General features: G+C 42.4%; 1 protein-coding gene across 2 annotated transcripts in view; it reads left to right on the top strand.

The window, feature by feature from the left end:
* Window positions 1–5,858: 5,858 nt before the first annotated feature.
* The window catches only part of ITGB6 (integrin subunit beta 6), a 152,495-nt gene continuing 141,996 nt past the window's right edge, over window positions 5,859–16,357 (top strand). For both annotated transcript variants that reach the window (XM_070357504.1, XM_005897269.3), the window contains exon 1: window positions 5,859–6,119. The gene's annotated coding sequence lies outside the window, so the exon portion shown is untranslated. The remainder of the gene's footprint in view (window positions 6,120–16,357) is intronic.

Here is a 16,357-nt window from a genome sequence, read left to right as displayed (position 1 = left end):
ATAAAAAACAGTATTGGGAGAATCTGCTTAATGTCTTTTACTGATTCAGGTGAGTCATCCAAAAAGTTGGAGACCACTGAGCATTCCAGCATAAAGAGCTGCAAAAGAAAAACCCACTGTACCCGAAATCTTAGAACTTCAGGCTCACAATTCTCTCTTGTTCCAACTGACTTCAAAACCAGACAAGGGGAAGAGCACAAAACAGGAATGCTGTGCCTGAGGGCCCGCCAGTGCCACCCAGCCTCCCGCCCGAGCCAGGGGCTCAGCTCCTAAGGAAGAGCTGCCACTGCTCAGAGAGGTTGGAAATATTTGGAATGTGGTGGGAGGCCCAAGGACCACCCAGTAGTAAAAACGCAGAGGAAAGCCTTCCAAATAAAACAAGAGACAGGAGAGTGGCTCCTCTCCGGTTCCGCCTTCTGGCCTGGCCCCGGGGGGAAGCAGTCAATCCTCTCCTCCAACCCCCGCCTGCATCTTCCTGCACGCTTGACTGTCACAGAGGCCACAAACCTTGGAAACAATGCTATCATACTGTTTAATATTTGGAGGTGACAGAAAACACCCTAGTCACGTCAGAGAAAATAGCCGTTTAGAGTAGACTACAGGAAAATGCCCCTGGCACTCAGCTCAGCACGCCTTCTCTTAAATGCCACCAACAAAACAAGAACCCAGCTCCAGGCAGAGCTCTGGATGATATGCATATTCATTACCTGGTCTTTCAGGCAGGGGCTATGAAAATACGTTGATGGAGTGAATGTCACTGTCGTGACTTTGAAATCAATGCTGCTTCCCAGCTGTTTTCTGTTATTGTTTTTTTTTCAGGATTCCTCACTGATTAAAATTAAAATCTGGTCACGGAACCTGGGACCCGGAGAGCTGTTCATTTCTCTGCATTCCTACAAAGGCATCCTGCTGTTCCCAGCTTTTCTCCTTAAAGACACTGAGTGCAAGTCGCTCAGTCGTGTCTGACTCTTTGAGACCTTAAGGACTGTAGTCCCCAGGCTTCTCTGTCCATGGAATTCTCCAGGCCAGAATACTGGAGTGGGTAGTTGGTTGCCTTCTCTGGGGGATCTTCCTGACCCAGGAATTGAAGTCTCCTGCATTGCAGGCAGATTCTTTACCAGCTGTGATTCTAAATCGCCTTCTCAGCACTGAAAGATGCACCAACCAGCTTCATCTCCCTAGAGAAGCCCCTAGAGGAGATTATCTGAATGCTTGAAGAAGCCATCCTTCTTTGCAATTATCCAAAGGAGTCTATGATGGTGACAAGATATTCTTTCTGCTACCCACATTCAGAGTTGCTAGCTTTGTGACTTAGATACTGGGAATTTGTTGTCATCTTTTAAATGTATTTTTTAATTTTTAGTTTATTAAAAACATTTTTTTTTTTACTGCACTGGGTCTTCGTTGTGGCCTGGGGGCTTCTCTTGTTGCCCTCTGGTATGTGGGATCTTAGTTCCCTGACCAAGGGTCAAACCCACATCCCCTGCATTGGAAAGCAAATTCCAACCACTAGACCACTGGGGAAGTTCCTGAGCTTTGTTTTTAAAGTCCATTCAGTTGTGGTCTGAGTAGAAATTAATGGGATTTTGCAATCTAAATGAGGTGAGCTCATTCCTGAGTTTTGCTAAACTTCACTATTCAGCCTCCTGCTCCACTCACAGGGGACCTTCTAAACCCAGGAACCTCTGGCTGAATCAAAACGCAAGTACTCTGCCCAGAGCCACACTCGGTGGAGCCAAGCAAGGCTGGCAGACACTGCCATGTTCCATGACTATGGCCTCCCAACCAGGTTTTCCTTCTTTTCACTCCTGCAAAGAATAAAAAGGTCACATGATCCCAAATTATTTTTCCCAGATGACTTTCCCAGTGGGTACCTGGGGCATCCAAACTCCCTCCTACCAGGAAGCATTTGTCATTTTCTCCACACACCATGCTCCAGCAAAACAAGATTTCTCACGTTAAAGGATGAAGCACACACTTTCATCCAGCAGGCTTTTTGAAGAATGAAGGTGAGACCTTGATTTACTGAGATTTGCCTGCCCTACTCTATGATGCAAACAGATTCCTGGGCCTTGTGGCAGCCTTGTCCTTCATGTTTTGTGGCCAGGGTCATACCTATCTTGGCTGGAGAGCTAAGAGTGGAATTTTAACTGTAAATTTTCTTGTGTTTAATAGACAGAAGTCAAAAGGCCACGTTCTGTCTCATATACACATGAACAACTTCCACTGTGTTACTCATGTATATCTGAGTTTAGTTAAAATACTCCAACACTTGGGCACTATTGAAAACATTCTTCTTCTTGTTTAATCTCTTTAATGTGCATGTGGGAGGGTGAAACAGCACGCGGAAATTAATCAAAACCTCACTTTGTTTCAGATAATGTTTTGTTTTTTAGGGAACAAAGCCATTTGGAATCAATTCCATCGTTATACACACCAACCATGGAGCCTCTCCAAGCTTCTCTTGGAGGTCGCATTAGCCCAGACCTACATGGTTGTTTAAGGGGCAGTTGTAGTAGAATGAAGCACACAATAGGTCTATACTCAAAAGAGGCAAGATCAAGTTCCAGCTCTGATAATATTGTACTCACTTGGCAAGCCACTTAATCTTTCCTGGTACCTGTTCATCTGTAGCTGTTGACTTTACAAGGTTATTATGTGAATTCAGTACATAATGGGTGTTACATTTATTTTTATTCAGAAGTATTTTTCCTGTTATAAGGCAAAAAATGTGAACAAATAGAAGCTCAATAACTATGGAGATAGTAAGGAGAGACTTAAAGTCAAACAATGCAAGCATTGGTTGGTATATGCAAGCATAGATTGGTATATGCAAGCATAGATTGGTATATGCAAGCATAGATTGGTATATGCAAGCATTGATTGGTATATGCAAGCATAGATTGGTATATGCAAGCATTGATTGGTATAGCTCCTTTGGAAAGTAGGTGCAATGCATACTGATGACACTGAGTAGGTAACGCTATCTTCTTTGATCCAATTATTCCACATATGAGTTTGTCATTGAAAATATAAAAAAAGGGCAGGGGAATCTTCATGTGTAAAGGTATTTTTTTCATAGTATATTTTTGTCATGGAAAGCAAGTGGAAACAACCTAAATTTTAAGTGAATAATGAAATTTAGATGCTTAGAAGATGCTTAAATTCTTAAAGTGTTAAACGAATAGAAATGGATTCAAAATACACATTTTGTGTGATTATATGCAGAATCATTTGTACCAAGAAAAATAAGCATTAAAAAGGACTGGAAAAAAATAGGACAAGATTTCCAACAATAATGGGTACAATAAAACCAGAAGATGCTTTGAATAAAACCACTATATGAACTTTTGCCCCTTTTTGCATTCCTAATACCTTATACATATATGACACTGTATATAGTAAGTGAATTTCTTAAGCGTTATGCCTTAGCTCCTAATTACCTAGAATACTTGTTTCAACCAACTCTCCAATTAATCAAAGTTCACCTTAATTAGCACTGCAAAATAGTTTTGAAATACTTTTTTCTGATGGTCTATTCTTATTTTTTCACCCAGCCATCTGTAAGATCATAGACATTCAGGATCTAGCACATTTGGCATTTGGTCAAATAGCAAAAGCTTAGATTTAGTCATTGAGTGTCACAAGGCACAACATCAAAGGAATTTTCCAGCATTGCTCCCCACATACAGCCGGGCTTATGTCACTTGAGCCTGAAGAATCCCAAGCAGTGAGCAGCGAGTGGTGGCTGCTCATGGCAGGGGAGCTAGTGTGTATGTTTCTATCAACAGGGTAATGGGTGAAAGCCCAACAAGGAGTGTGCAGGGACGTTTTCATTGTAGACAGCAGATTTCAGTGAAAGTTCATCAGCATTATCATTGTGAGTTAAGCATAAGGAGGGGATACAATAAATAAAACCTCATTAATTTATAGAAATAGAAGAAAAGTATCCAAAAGGGGCAACTCCATGAGTATTTGGTTCTCTGACCCACAGGGAGTCATATTTATTGCCTTCAGATGAGAGACATCTCTAGTGGTTTTCCTTTGTAATAACATTATAAAGTATCATTTTGGGTTTCTAGCATGTCCTACAGGCCTCTCTATGCCTCCCTTGGAAACAGCACCACACTCAGCATACAGTGGAGTTGTCCACTTGGGAAATGGATGCTAGCCTGTGTTGGGGCAACCCACAGAGGAAATGACTTTTGCAGAGAAGGAATAACATCTCTAGGGCAGAAATTAACTCAGTCCTTGAATTTCAAATAGAAATGTTTCCTCACACCTGAGCTTACCTAAAGAGCAAAAGAATGAACATTGACCTCAATTATAGGGAAGGAAAAGCCCCTTGAAGGCTCATGGGATCACAGAGGGTTAGAAATGAAGAGTCCTGATATTCCACCACCCACAAGATACACACAGGAGACAGTTTAGAGAGGTTAGAAGTTTTTTTGAGATCACACAGCCAGGAAATGATGGAGTCAAGAATTCAGCTCCAAGTCCCTGGCTCTCTGCAGCTCTGTTGTTCTTCAGTTGCCAAGTCATGTCCAACTCTTCGCAACCGCATGGACTACAGCACACCAGGCTTTCCTGTCCCTCACCACCTCCCGGAGTTTTCTCAAGTTCATGTCCATTGTATCTGGCTTCTACACAGATATGACAGGGCTTGTGATCTGCCGGACCGTCACCAGAACTGTTCTTCAGACATTCAGGAAGTGGTGTAGCATGATGGCAAGTGCTTTGGAGTCAGACCAGAGTCTAAATCTGAACTGTCACTGGCTAGTGTGTGACCCTGGGCAAGTCATCTCTCTGAATGTCAGGCTCATCTATAAAGCCAGATCATAAACCCGGCCCCACAGTGGGGTGGGAAGAATTAAATGATATAATGACCTCAAGTGCTGGACAGGCCACAGGGACTCAATGAACAGGATCTGCCCCTACAATCTTACTGCTGTTCTTGAAAGCAGACCCAAAGCCCTGCATAGTCAGCTCAGCTACGGAGGAAGAATGTGGTCCAGATGCTTCATCCTTCTTCACAAGAGCTGTATGGCTATGTCTGAACTCTTTTGTGCCCAATCAGAATAAATCAAATCCAATCTAAACCATTTAGTGCTTGGCACCATTTGTGATACTAATTCATCAGTTTCTATTTTCTAGTTTACCCAAACCAGCCATTTCTAGAGGCTAGCCACTTTAAACTAAGCCTGCCAATAAAATATGACTCATCTTGAAAAATACCACCATCTTTCTGAAGGAGTGTAAATATAAATATACACAATATAGAAAAAATTTTTAGTTTATTTTTTATTGAAGCATAGTGGATTTACAATGCTGTGTTATCTTCTGGTGTACAGAAAAGTGGTTTATATATTCTTTTCCATTTTCCATTATGGTTTATTACAGGATATTGAATATAGCTCCCTGTGCTATGTAGTAGAACCTTATTGTTTATCTATTCCATATATAATAGATTGTATCTGCTAACCCCAAACTTCCAATCCTCTCCTCCTCCATCTGCCTACCCCCTTAGCAACCACAAGTCTGGTCTCTATGTCTGTGAGTCAATACAGGGAAATTTGATAGGAGTTTGGTCTTCAGCTTGGATGCCAGTTCAACTCTAAATTTGCCCGGTTCTATTTTGGGGCATTAAAATCTATATGTGCTTAATATCTCAGCCACGCTGCCATCCATGAGGTTTGAATATCCTTTATGGAATGAACTTGATCCTCCTGCCTTACTTTTGGTCTCTCTCCAGAGAGGCTAATGTGCTGGCATAGCTCTGCCATTTGTCAGCCAGAAGTCTGGTTACACATTTGCTCGTCAATCTAAACCTAACCTATTCATACGCACACTTGGGGTTTCCTGTAAATCAACCAGACGTTCTGTCACTCACCAGCAATATCTCTCCGTAGCGTTCTACACCCATGTGCCTTCGTGAACGATTCACTATGTTTGTGGAAGAAGCATTCAAACCAAAGTGCTTTTTCAGGAATGGTGACACCAGAATGTTATAAATCTGTTCATTACCACAAGGATAAATGATATTTCTGCCAAAGACTTTTGATTACGGGTACAGTAATGCATCTCAACACTTTCTGAAATTTAAAGGTCTGTCCTCAGAGGTAAGTAGGATAATGCATGACTAACAAAAGCCAACCCCAAATTCCGGAGCTAAACTGTCCCTGTCAGTGTACTTGATCGTTTCGAGCAGACGCTGCCTTCGAAAGTTCATAATGTTATTTCTATTCTCCTGATATTAACGTCCAGGTAAGGCTGACCCCATGGTTTGTTAAAGGGCAGGTCCTTCTTAACTTAGCATGCTTTATTGTGAAGTTTCTTATATTGGAATTCACACACGCTTTTCAACAGTTGTGCTTCAGGAGTCTGCTATGGTTTAAGGACGAGATTTCATAGAATTATCAGTTCATCATTCATTAAAATATTATAACATTCAGTTGATTTGTCTCTTCAGAAGCTTAAGATATTTGTTTCCGATTAGAGTAATTAGTTGTTAACATTGTTTTTAAAATAGGTGATTTGACTCTAGCCCTCACTAGCTCTTCTGGCATCTGCAAGAGGTACAAAGCAACTATGGAACTGGAAATTTAAGCAAGAGAAATAGCAGTTCTTACTGACACGTGCACCGCGTTGTGGTGGCCGGTTAACTCCAGTGTTTCAGCATTGTAGAATGGTGTTTACATGTAGAGTTAATTCATGAAAACTATGGATGAAATGAAGAGGGGAAAGCCTCCAATCTAGCATATCTTCAAAGAGCACGTTTTATTCCCACAAGTGCCTGAAAATGCCTGGTGTCATTACTATTCACTTTTGTATCGTTACTATTCACTTCAAGCACTTGGGGATATGAGTATCAGTGCTGTAAAAAAAATCCAGTATCTGTGAAAATCCAAATAGCGTTTCCTCTAAAATTAAAGACTCACAGATAGAGCTGTATCATATTGGCTTTCAAGATGTCCAAAATGAACAGAATATACATTCTGGTCAGAGAGTAATGGTGGTTCCTTACAGTTTTGGATTCTGAACAGGCTCAGCAGATCATCATTAAAGTTCTCGAGTCTGGGTTTCAAACATCAAGTCGCTTTTTGATAGCATAAAGATTAGTGTCTACCGAAGTAAAATTCTGTGTCTCAGTGAAGTGTAGAAATACCTTCCTTCCCAAGCCATCTCTCCTCTTCATTCCTGTTCATTCTCAGGGCAGCTGTTTTCCTCTATCTGATGTACACCCTCTAGTGTTTCCTGGATGAAGTACAGAAACTAAAGCTCAATTTACAAACAAAAAACATTATTGCAGTCTTGAAATATTATCCCCAGTTAGCATACTCTAAAGCAAACTTACCACCAGATGTTTTGACATGAACTTTAAGTGATTGCCAAAACTTTTTCAGCTGAGAGTCTCAAAGCTAGATTCTTGTAATCCAACTTCAGATCCCAAAAGAGGACATTGACTTCTACTCTATTAAGCTTAGATTCCTTTCCTTAGAATTCTTATATTCTAATTTACGTTTATTGGGCTATGCAGAGCAGGGAGGTGTTCAGTAAGAACTAAAGCATGCCAGCAAGCATTTTTTTGACCTATTTTCCAGGGATAGAACTTACAATGAATTCTCCTAAGTTACTCAAGAGGTTCAGGGTATTTTTGACTCAAGAGAGAAGTGATTAATTTTTTAAATGGCTTTACAGAAACCATGGGCGTATTTTCCGCCATAGAACCCCTTAGGTCAAACCAGAAAGAGTAGCCATTTGGGAAATGTATTCCTTATGAGCACTTTTTCTTGACAGAGAAGAAAATATATTTCCAAACCTGTCAGCTGCTGTCGCTGCTACTTTGGAAGCCAGCCACAGCTGATTGTGTGAGCTAACTATAGGCCAGGGTCATCTGGGGATCCACCCTCTTCACAGGGATGGCACCCACAGCTCGCCAGAGCATGTGGCCCTGCCAGTTCAGCCAGAACAGCCCAGAGAGCTATTTTTGGTTGGCCTTCCCACTAGAAGACCCTGGACTGTCCTTCATGCCACCAGCATCCAGCTTCATACTTAACTATTCTCCACCGTTATGTGATCTCTTCTCTTCTTCACACCCTCTTTTGAGTCCTGTGTAGCAGCTTGATAGATACATCTAATCGTACTATTAACACTGATCTTTTGCTTACACAGCACAAAGCTCATCACACATACAGCTCTGCTGCTGTGCTGTGCCCAGTCCCTCAGTTGTGTGTCTTTATGACCCCATGGACTGTAGCCTACTGGGCTGCTCTGTGCACGGAATTTATTTACCATGAAGGATACTGGAGCGGGTTGCCATTTCCTCCTCCAGGGGAATCTTCCTGACCCAGGGATCAAACGTCTCCCATGTCTCTTGCACTGCAGGCAGATTCTTTACCACTGAGCCATGGGGGAAACATATATAGCTCTACTACATATAAAATTATTTCAACCAAGTGCCTGAGCGAGAAACTTCAGACTAATTTCGCCTCTTTCATGTCTATAGTCATCCACCACCTCCCATCACTTGCAGGCCTAGTCCATTCATATTCCCAAAGATCTGTTGTTGATCCTCTCCCCTTCCATGCTTCCTGTCATCACAGTTTACCCACGTTTGCTTAGACTTCTGCAGTAGCCTCCCAGTCAACCTTCCTGCCTCCAATCACCAATATTCTCCATAAGCTATCTTTCAAAATTATAAATCAGAATGTATACCTCTTCTGTTTAAAATCCTTCCATGTTTCTCCATCACCTATGAGATAAATTTTGACCCCTCTACACCAGCATCCTTCAAGATCCAGAGAGTCTTGCCTACTTTTCCAGCTCATCCCTTATCATTCCCTTTATGCTGTCTTTCCATCTTTGCTTTCATCACATAAATATAATCTATGCTTTGACCAAATTAATTACTTACTCTCCCCTAAGCGCACCATGCTATTTCATGTCTCCAGAGCTGCCTAGTGATCTTATCTACCTAGTGAATTTCTAGTTTTCTCCCATTACGATTCAGTTTGACCATCACCTTTTGGATGGAGCTTCCCCTGACACTCTTCAATCCTTGCACAGCTCACACACACAAACATATGTAGTTAGTCCCTTGATTCTCTGCAGGCCATTGTTTACTCTTTCTTCTTGTATCACTACACACACACACACACACACACTTTGGGCTCTCCAGTTAGACTATGAGGCTTTTAATGTAGGAAACTTACATTATTGATTTTTGTGTTCCCAGACATTATTTGCCAGACCAGGGGTGGAGACAGTGAACAAGACAAACATAATCATTCCCTCCACAAAGCCCACAGTCCAACCATCTCTCCATTGTCCCTTGAATCTGACCTTTATACAGGACTCTGTCTGTCTGCATTGAATATGCTCCTACCTGCCATCCCTCTGGGCTTGTGGAAGTCTTGCAGTTCATCATGGCATCATTCAAGTCTTCTTGCCAAGCCTTTCTCTTACAGGGAAGTGGGTTATGAATTGGTTAAAGGACCATATCTAAGGATGCTGTGTACAAAACCAATGCTGATCATAAGGAGGCTTCTAGAAGTACCACCAAGGCCTCTGTCATACCTATATTTTGTGTCAATTGGAGGTTTTGCTATACATAGAAAGCACATGCTTACTCCTTGTGTGAACAAAGTGAAGCTGGTTAACAGTGATATCCAATCACAGAATCAATATGTATTGATTATCTCTTGCCACACAGCAAATCATACCAAAGTGAGGGGCTTAAAACAACAAACATTTATTAATATTATCTAGCAGTTTCTCTAGTGCAGAGAACTCAGACCATCCCTGTGAGCAGACAGGGAAAATGCTCAGTCTTTACTGGGGAGACTCCCATCTGCTTGAGGGAAATGAAAGGACAAGACAAGTCTAAAGAAATCCAGGGGAGAGAAATGGCAACATACTCCATGACAGGCATAGGGAAGAACAACACTTGAGAAGAATTTAAAGATATATCCTGGGCTCCCATTTTCACTCAGCAATAAGGCAACAAAGCCCTTAGTAAGCAGCTGCTCCCGTGTGATAACCCACAAGCTCCAACTGAACACAGTCCTGACACTGCCTTTTAGCATGCAAATTGGCATTTACCCTATAGTCATCTTAGAGGGCCTTCCTGGTGGCTCAGTGGTAAGGAATATGCCTGCAATGCAGGTGACATGGGTTCAATCCCTGAGTTGGGAAGATGGCCTGGGGAAGGAAATGGCAACCCACTCCAGTATTTTTGCCTGGGAAATCCCATGGTCAGAGGAGCCTGGCAGGCTACAGTCCACGGGGTCACAAGAGTCAGACATGACTTAGGGACTAAACCACTACCACTGTCTTACAGAACGGTTGAGAAAGATACCCCTGTCTCAATCAAAAATGTGAAAATTGAAGACAGACCAACAAGGCTCTGACTTTGTGGAGGAGAGAATATTTTTGTGTATTAAATATACAAGGAAAATAGTCATATATTTTTATCTTAAGATGCTATTACTATGCAGCTTCGTTCATTCATTCTTTCATGTTGCCCACCTGGATCTGTTTTCATTTGAATTTTCCACTCTTCCAAGCTAAGTCTTTGGCTTGTAGGGTTTTACTTCTTGTTGCACCCCGCCCTTTGTAAAAGATGGGGACTGGTGAGTGCTGCCAGCAAATATTTGATCGACTAATTGACAGGATGGGTCAAGTTTCTACACAAAAAATAAATGTGAAGGAAAGGTCCCCCCCTTCCTCATTTAGAGAATTTTTTGTTAAACCCTGATGGCCAATTCCTATCTCATCGTTGTATTTTAAGCAGGGGACAGCTGGAGCTCACTGCCTGCGGCCTGCCCAGTCTTTATTCTTTCACTGAAGGCAGGAAACAGCAGGACTCTGCACATAGCAGGCTCGTCAAAGACAAGCCACTGACGTGGGCACTTAGTCAGAATAGGCTTGCTGGCCCAGTGCTGGCTTTGGGGAGCCACATGCAGGCACACACTGAGGAGCGCTGAAAGCAGTCTTCTCCCATCATCCTTTGCGGGTGGGGGGAACGAGGAACAAGGCTCCTTCCCTTTTATAACAAATGACCTATTTCAGTGAAATAAGGAAGGGAGGGCAGCCATGCAGTCAGCCAGTCTGTTCTACGCCACGTTGTAGCGATGTTAGTATTTCATACCAGTAATTCTGTCTAACAGAAACTCATCTTGGCTTTTTCCCATTCCTTTTAGCAAGATTGCAGTTGTAAATCAGCCAGAGTGTCCTGGAGGCTGCTTCAGGTTGGTTGTTGTGAGCAGTCTAGGGAGAGGAATCTTCAGAATAATTTAGAATACAAGTCTAAGAGGGAAGGTCAGTTTTGCTATTTAGAATCAGAGCACTGTGCCAAACTTGGCTTTGAAGGGATGCTCTAAATGTCGGGCTTGGAATCTGAATATAGAATATCTAATAAAACACAACAATTCATGCTTTTACCCCCACGTGACTTAGTTCAGGTTCTCAGTTCTGACCTCTGAGCCATCCTCTAAATTTGGGAGGCCACTTTAATAATAATCCATTTTGCATTGCTGCAGTCCCTTTTTAGTCATAAGAACAAGTTTTATTCACAGCTCCAAGAGGACAACAGGGTGGGTGTTTTTGTGATCTGAAGGGCATTATGAACAGAAACTGAATTTGTAGGGAGACTTCAGGTCCTGGCCCTCTCTCTCCAGACTCTAGCTATTTTCCTCCTCCTCCACCCAAAGTCCCCTGGCAGACACATTTCTACTCTCTGTTTCTATGAGTTGTTTTTGTTTTGTTTTGTTTTTTTACGATTCCATAGATAAGAGATACCTTGCAGAACTTGTCTTTCTGTCTAGCTTATTTCACTTAGCATAATACCCTCAAGGTCCATCCATGGTGTGGCCAGTGGCAGGGGTTCTTCCTTTCTCATGGCTGAATAATATTATAGTGTTTACATGGAACACATCTTCTTTGTCTGTTTATCTATTGATAGACACTTGGGTTGTTTCCACATACTAGCTATTGTGGATAATGCTCAAGTGAACACGGACGTGCAAATATCTTTTTTATGTGCAGTTTTCTTTTCCTTTGGATAAATGTCCAGAAATGGGATTGCTGAATTGTATGGTAATTTGATTTTTAAGTTTTTTGGTCTTACTTATGAATACAGTGTGATTATAGGCAAGTACCTTGACCTCTCTGGGCCTTTCCTTCTTTATATCTAAAATTAAGAGACAGAGTTATTCAAGGAATGACTCTGAGAATTGAGAAAGCATTTTTTTAAAAATAATTTTATTTATTGTTTTGGTCGTGCTGGGCCTTCCCTGCTGCGTGGGCTTTTCTGCAGTTGCAGCGGGTGGGGCCTCTCTCTAGTTGCAGTGCATGGGCTTCTCACGGCAGTGGCTTCTCTTGCTGTGGGATCTAGGACACTGGGGCTTCCGTGGTTGTAGCTCCCAGGTTCTAGAGCACAGGCGCAGTAGTTGTGGTACACGGGCTTAGTTGCTCCACATGTGGGATCTTCCCGAACTAAGAATTGAACCCACATCTCCTGCATTGGCAGGTAGATTCTTTGCCACTGAGCCACCAGCAAGCCTAGATTCTTTTTTTTTTTTTAAGTATTAAGAAAGTGGAGTTAGAAACTGTAGTGCAGGGAGATGAATGGCTCAAATTGCTCCAATAGCAGCTGCAGAATCAAGACTGGAGTCTATATTTCATGACCCAGAACTCAGCCTGGCAGCAGCTGGTTTGTTAACTGAATGCAGACATGTTTCTCTCTGAAGTCAGTCCCTCTGAGCTAAGGAAGGATTGATATGAGACACAAATTAAGTAGAGCATAAAAGATCAGATTTATCCAATTCCGGGGACCCTCATCCATGTAGACTACAACTCCTGCCAGGTTTACCTACCCCACCTGGCAAGTCACAGACACACACAGGACTCAGCAGGCATTCCTTACTGGAAAGAATTTAATGCAGGGATATCTATGACGGCCCCATGGTTGGGGAGCATGAGTGAGGAGGGGACTTGGACACAATCCATACAAAGAGCTACAATCCATAGATTTGGGCTCCATTGCAACTCTCCGCCTAAACCTCTTGTTCTGGCCGGGGCCCTGTATCCTCAGCAGATTTGCCTCTTCCTTGGGTGCCTACGAGTGCTCCCCCTCAGTCGGGTCACTACTGAATTACACAAAACACATATCTCCCCTGCTGCACTGGATCTCTAAAAACCCCACTCTCTGTGGAGATGAAAGGAAAACTGAGACCCCTGGAGACAAAACACAGCCCCCTCCCAGAAAAGCATCATTCTTGGTCAGACCCTCTCTAGCTTTTTATAGAAATCACTGAGAAAGTAAGAACACCTCAAGTAATACTTAACTCTGAGCCCACTGTTTTAATTATTAACATTTGGCAGCCAAAGGAAGCAAACAATAGCACTTCATTCAGACACTGAAGAAGGAAAAAGGAACTTCTCATACCCTGGTCTTTATAAGCTGCTTGAGCAATCACTTTGAATGAGCACATGCAGCCTTCACACACACCAGCAAATGCTCCAAAGTGGGATGATGGGTTCATTCACTCTGCAAATATTTATTGAACTCCACATACTTCCAGGTGCTAGGAATACACTGGAGAACAAACAGACAAGAATCCCTGTTCTTGTGGAGCTTATATTCTAGTGAGAGGTATAGAAGGCATTTTTTTAAAAATTATAGTTGTTTACAATATTGTATTAGTTTCAGGTATATAGCGAAGTGATATGTACATATATATATTTATACACACACACACACACACACATATATACATATGTATATTGTTGTTCTTTAGTCACTAAGTCATGTCTGAGTCTTTGCAACCCCATGGACTGTGGCCTGCCAGGCTCCTCTGTCCATGAAATTTCCCAGGCAAGAATACTGGAGTGGGTTGCCATTTCCTTCTCCAGGGCATCTTGCCAATCCAGGGACCAAACCTGTGTCTTCTGCATTGGCAGGAGGATTCTTTACCACTGAGCCACTGGGAAGCCCATATATGTGTATGTATACATACATATATTCCTTTTCAGATTCTTTTATTATTACAAAATATACAAGATATTGAATATAGTTCCTTGTGCTATAAATTCTTATTGTTTATCTACTTTATATACAGTAATGTCTATCTCTCAATCCCATTGTTGTTGTTCAGTTGCTCATTTGTGTCCAACTCTTTGCAACCCCATGGACTGCAGCATGCCAGGCTTCCCTGTCCTTCATCATCTTCTAGAACTTGCTCAAACTCATGTCCGTTGAGTCAGTGATGCCATCTAACCATTTCATCCTCTGTCATCCCCTTCTCCTCCTTTCCTAGCATCAGGGTCTTTTCCAATGAGTCAGCTCTTTGTATCAGGTGGCCAAAGTATTAGAGCTTACCCTAAATTAATCCTTCACCCCCTACCTTTCCCTTTTGGTAATCATAAGTTTGTTTTCTAAGTCAGATTCCACATATAACTGATATCATAGGATAGATGTCTTTCTCTGTCTAACTTCATTTAGTGTGATAATCTCTAGGTCCATCCACATTGCTGGAAATGGCATTATTTTATTCTTTTTTATGGATGAGTAATATCCCATTGTGGGGGCTTCCCAGGTGGCTCAGTAGTAAAGAATCTGCCTGCCAGTGCAGGAGACACAGGAGACATGGGTTCAATCCCTGTGTCGGGAAGATCCCCTCGAGAAGGAAATGGCAACCCACTCCACTATTCTTGCCTGGGAAATCTCATGGACCGTGGAGCCTGGTGGTCATGGGGTCCCAAAGAGTTGGACATGACTTAATGACTAAAAAACAATAAATATTCCACTGTATATTTATACCATGTCTTCTTTATCCATTCATCTTCTGATGGACATTTAGGTTGTTTCCATGTCTTGGCTATTATAAATAGTGTTGGTATGAATATTAAGGTGCATGTGTCTTTTCAAATTAGAATTTTTATTTTTTCTGGATATATGCCCGGGAGTGGGATTGCTGGATGAAAATAGAGCTGGTAGCTCTATTTTCACTTTCTTAAGTAACTGCCATATTGTTTCCCATATTGTTACCAACAGTGTAGGATTGTAAGTTTTTTCTCTTCACCCTCTCTAGCATTTATTATTTGTAGACATACAGGTGGCCAATAGGCAGGTGAAAAGATTCTCAACATTACTAATGATTCAGTTCAGTTCAGTTCAGTTCAGTCGCTCAGTCGTGTCCGACTCTTCGAGACCCCATGAATCGCAGCACGCCAGGCCTCCCTGTCCATCACCAACTCCCTGAGTTCACTGGGACTCATGTCCATTGAGTCAGTGATGCCATCCAGCCATCTCATCCTCTGTCGTCCCCTTCTCCTCCTGCCCCCAATCCCTCCCAGCATCAGGGTCTTTTCCAATGAGTCAACTCTTTGCATGAGGTGGCCAAAGTACTGGAGTTTCAGCTTTAGCATCATTCCTTCCAAGGAAATCCCAGGGCTGATCTCCTTCAGAATGGACTGGTTGGATCTCCTTGCAGTCCAAGGGACTCTCAAGAGTCTTCTCCAACACCACAGTTCAAAAGCATCAATTCTTTGGCGATCAGCCTTCTTCACAGTCCAACTCTCGCATCCATACATGACCACTGGAAAAACCATAGCCTTGACTAGAGAAATGCAAATCAAAACTACAGTGAGGTATTACCTCACATTGATCAGAATGGCCGTTAGCAAAAAGTCTACAAATAATAAATGCTGGAGAGGAGGCAAACATGTAACAACACAATAAATAAGGAAATGATATAGTATGTTAGGAGGTGAGGAAAAAATATAGTAGGATAAGAGGAATGGGGACGGTTGGGATCCTATTCCACATGGGGCAGTCAATGTTGACATTAATAAGAGGGTAAACTTTTAACAGAGACCTAAAGGAAAAGAAGAATGTAGCCAAGTGGATTATCTGGAAAACAGGACTCTACACAGAGCAGCCAGTGCAAAGATCCTGAGGTAGGAGCTAGAATGTTGGTGGAACATTAAAGAAGCTGCTATGTCTGGAACGGAGTGGGTGTGAAATAAAATAGAGGAAACGAGGTCACAGAGGAAACAATGGACAGATAAGTGGAGCTCTATGTGTGTTAGTCACTCGTGTCCAGCTCTTTGTGATCTCATGGACTAGCCTGCTGGGCTCCTCTGTTCATGGGATTTCCCAGGCAAGAATACTGGGGCGGTGGGGGGGGGGTTGCCTTGGAGAAGTATTTCCTTCTCCAAGGGATTTTCCCAACCCAGGGATCGAACCTGGGTCTCCCGCATTGGCAGATGGACTCTTTACCATTGGAGCCACCAGGGAAGCCCAAGTGGAACTCTATAGGCTCATATACAAGCTTTTTGGAGCAGGGGTATAACA

This window comes from Bos mutus, chromosome 2 (genome assembly GCF_027580195.1).
Source record: "Bos mutus isolate GX-2022 chromosome 2, NWIPB_WYAK_1.1, whole genome shotgun sequence".
In the NCBI taxonomy this organism is placed as follows: Eukaryota; Metazoa; Chordata; class Mammalia; order Artiodactyla; family Bovidae; genus Bos; species Bos mutus.
Note: the sequence above shows the minus strand (reverse complement) of the source record. Positions and strands in the feature narration are given on the sequence as shown.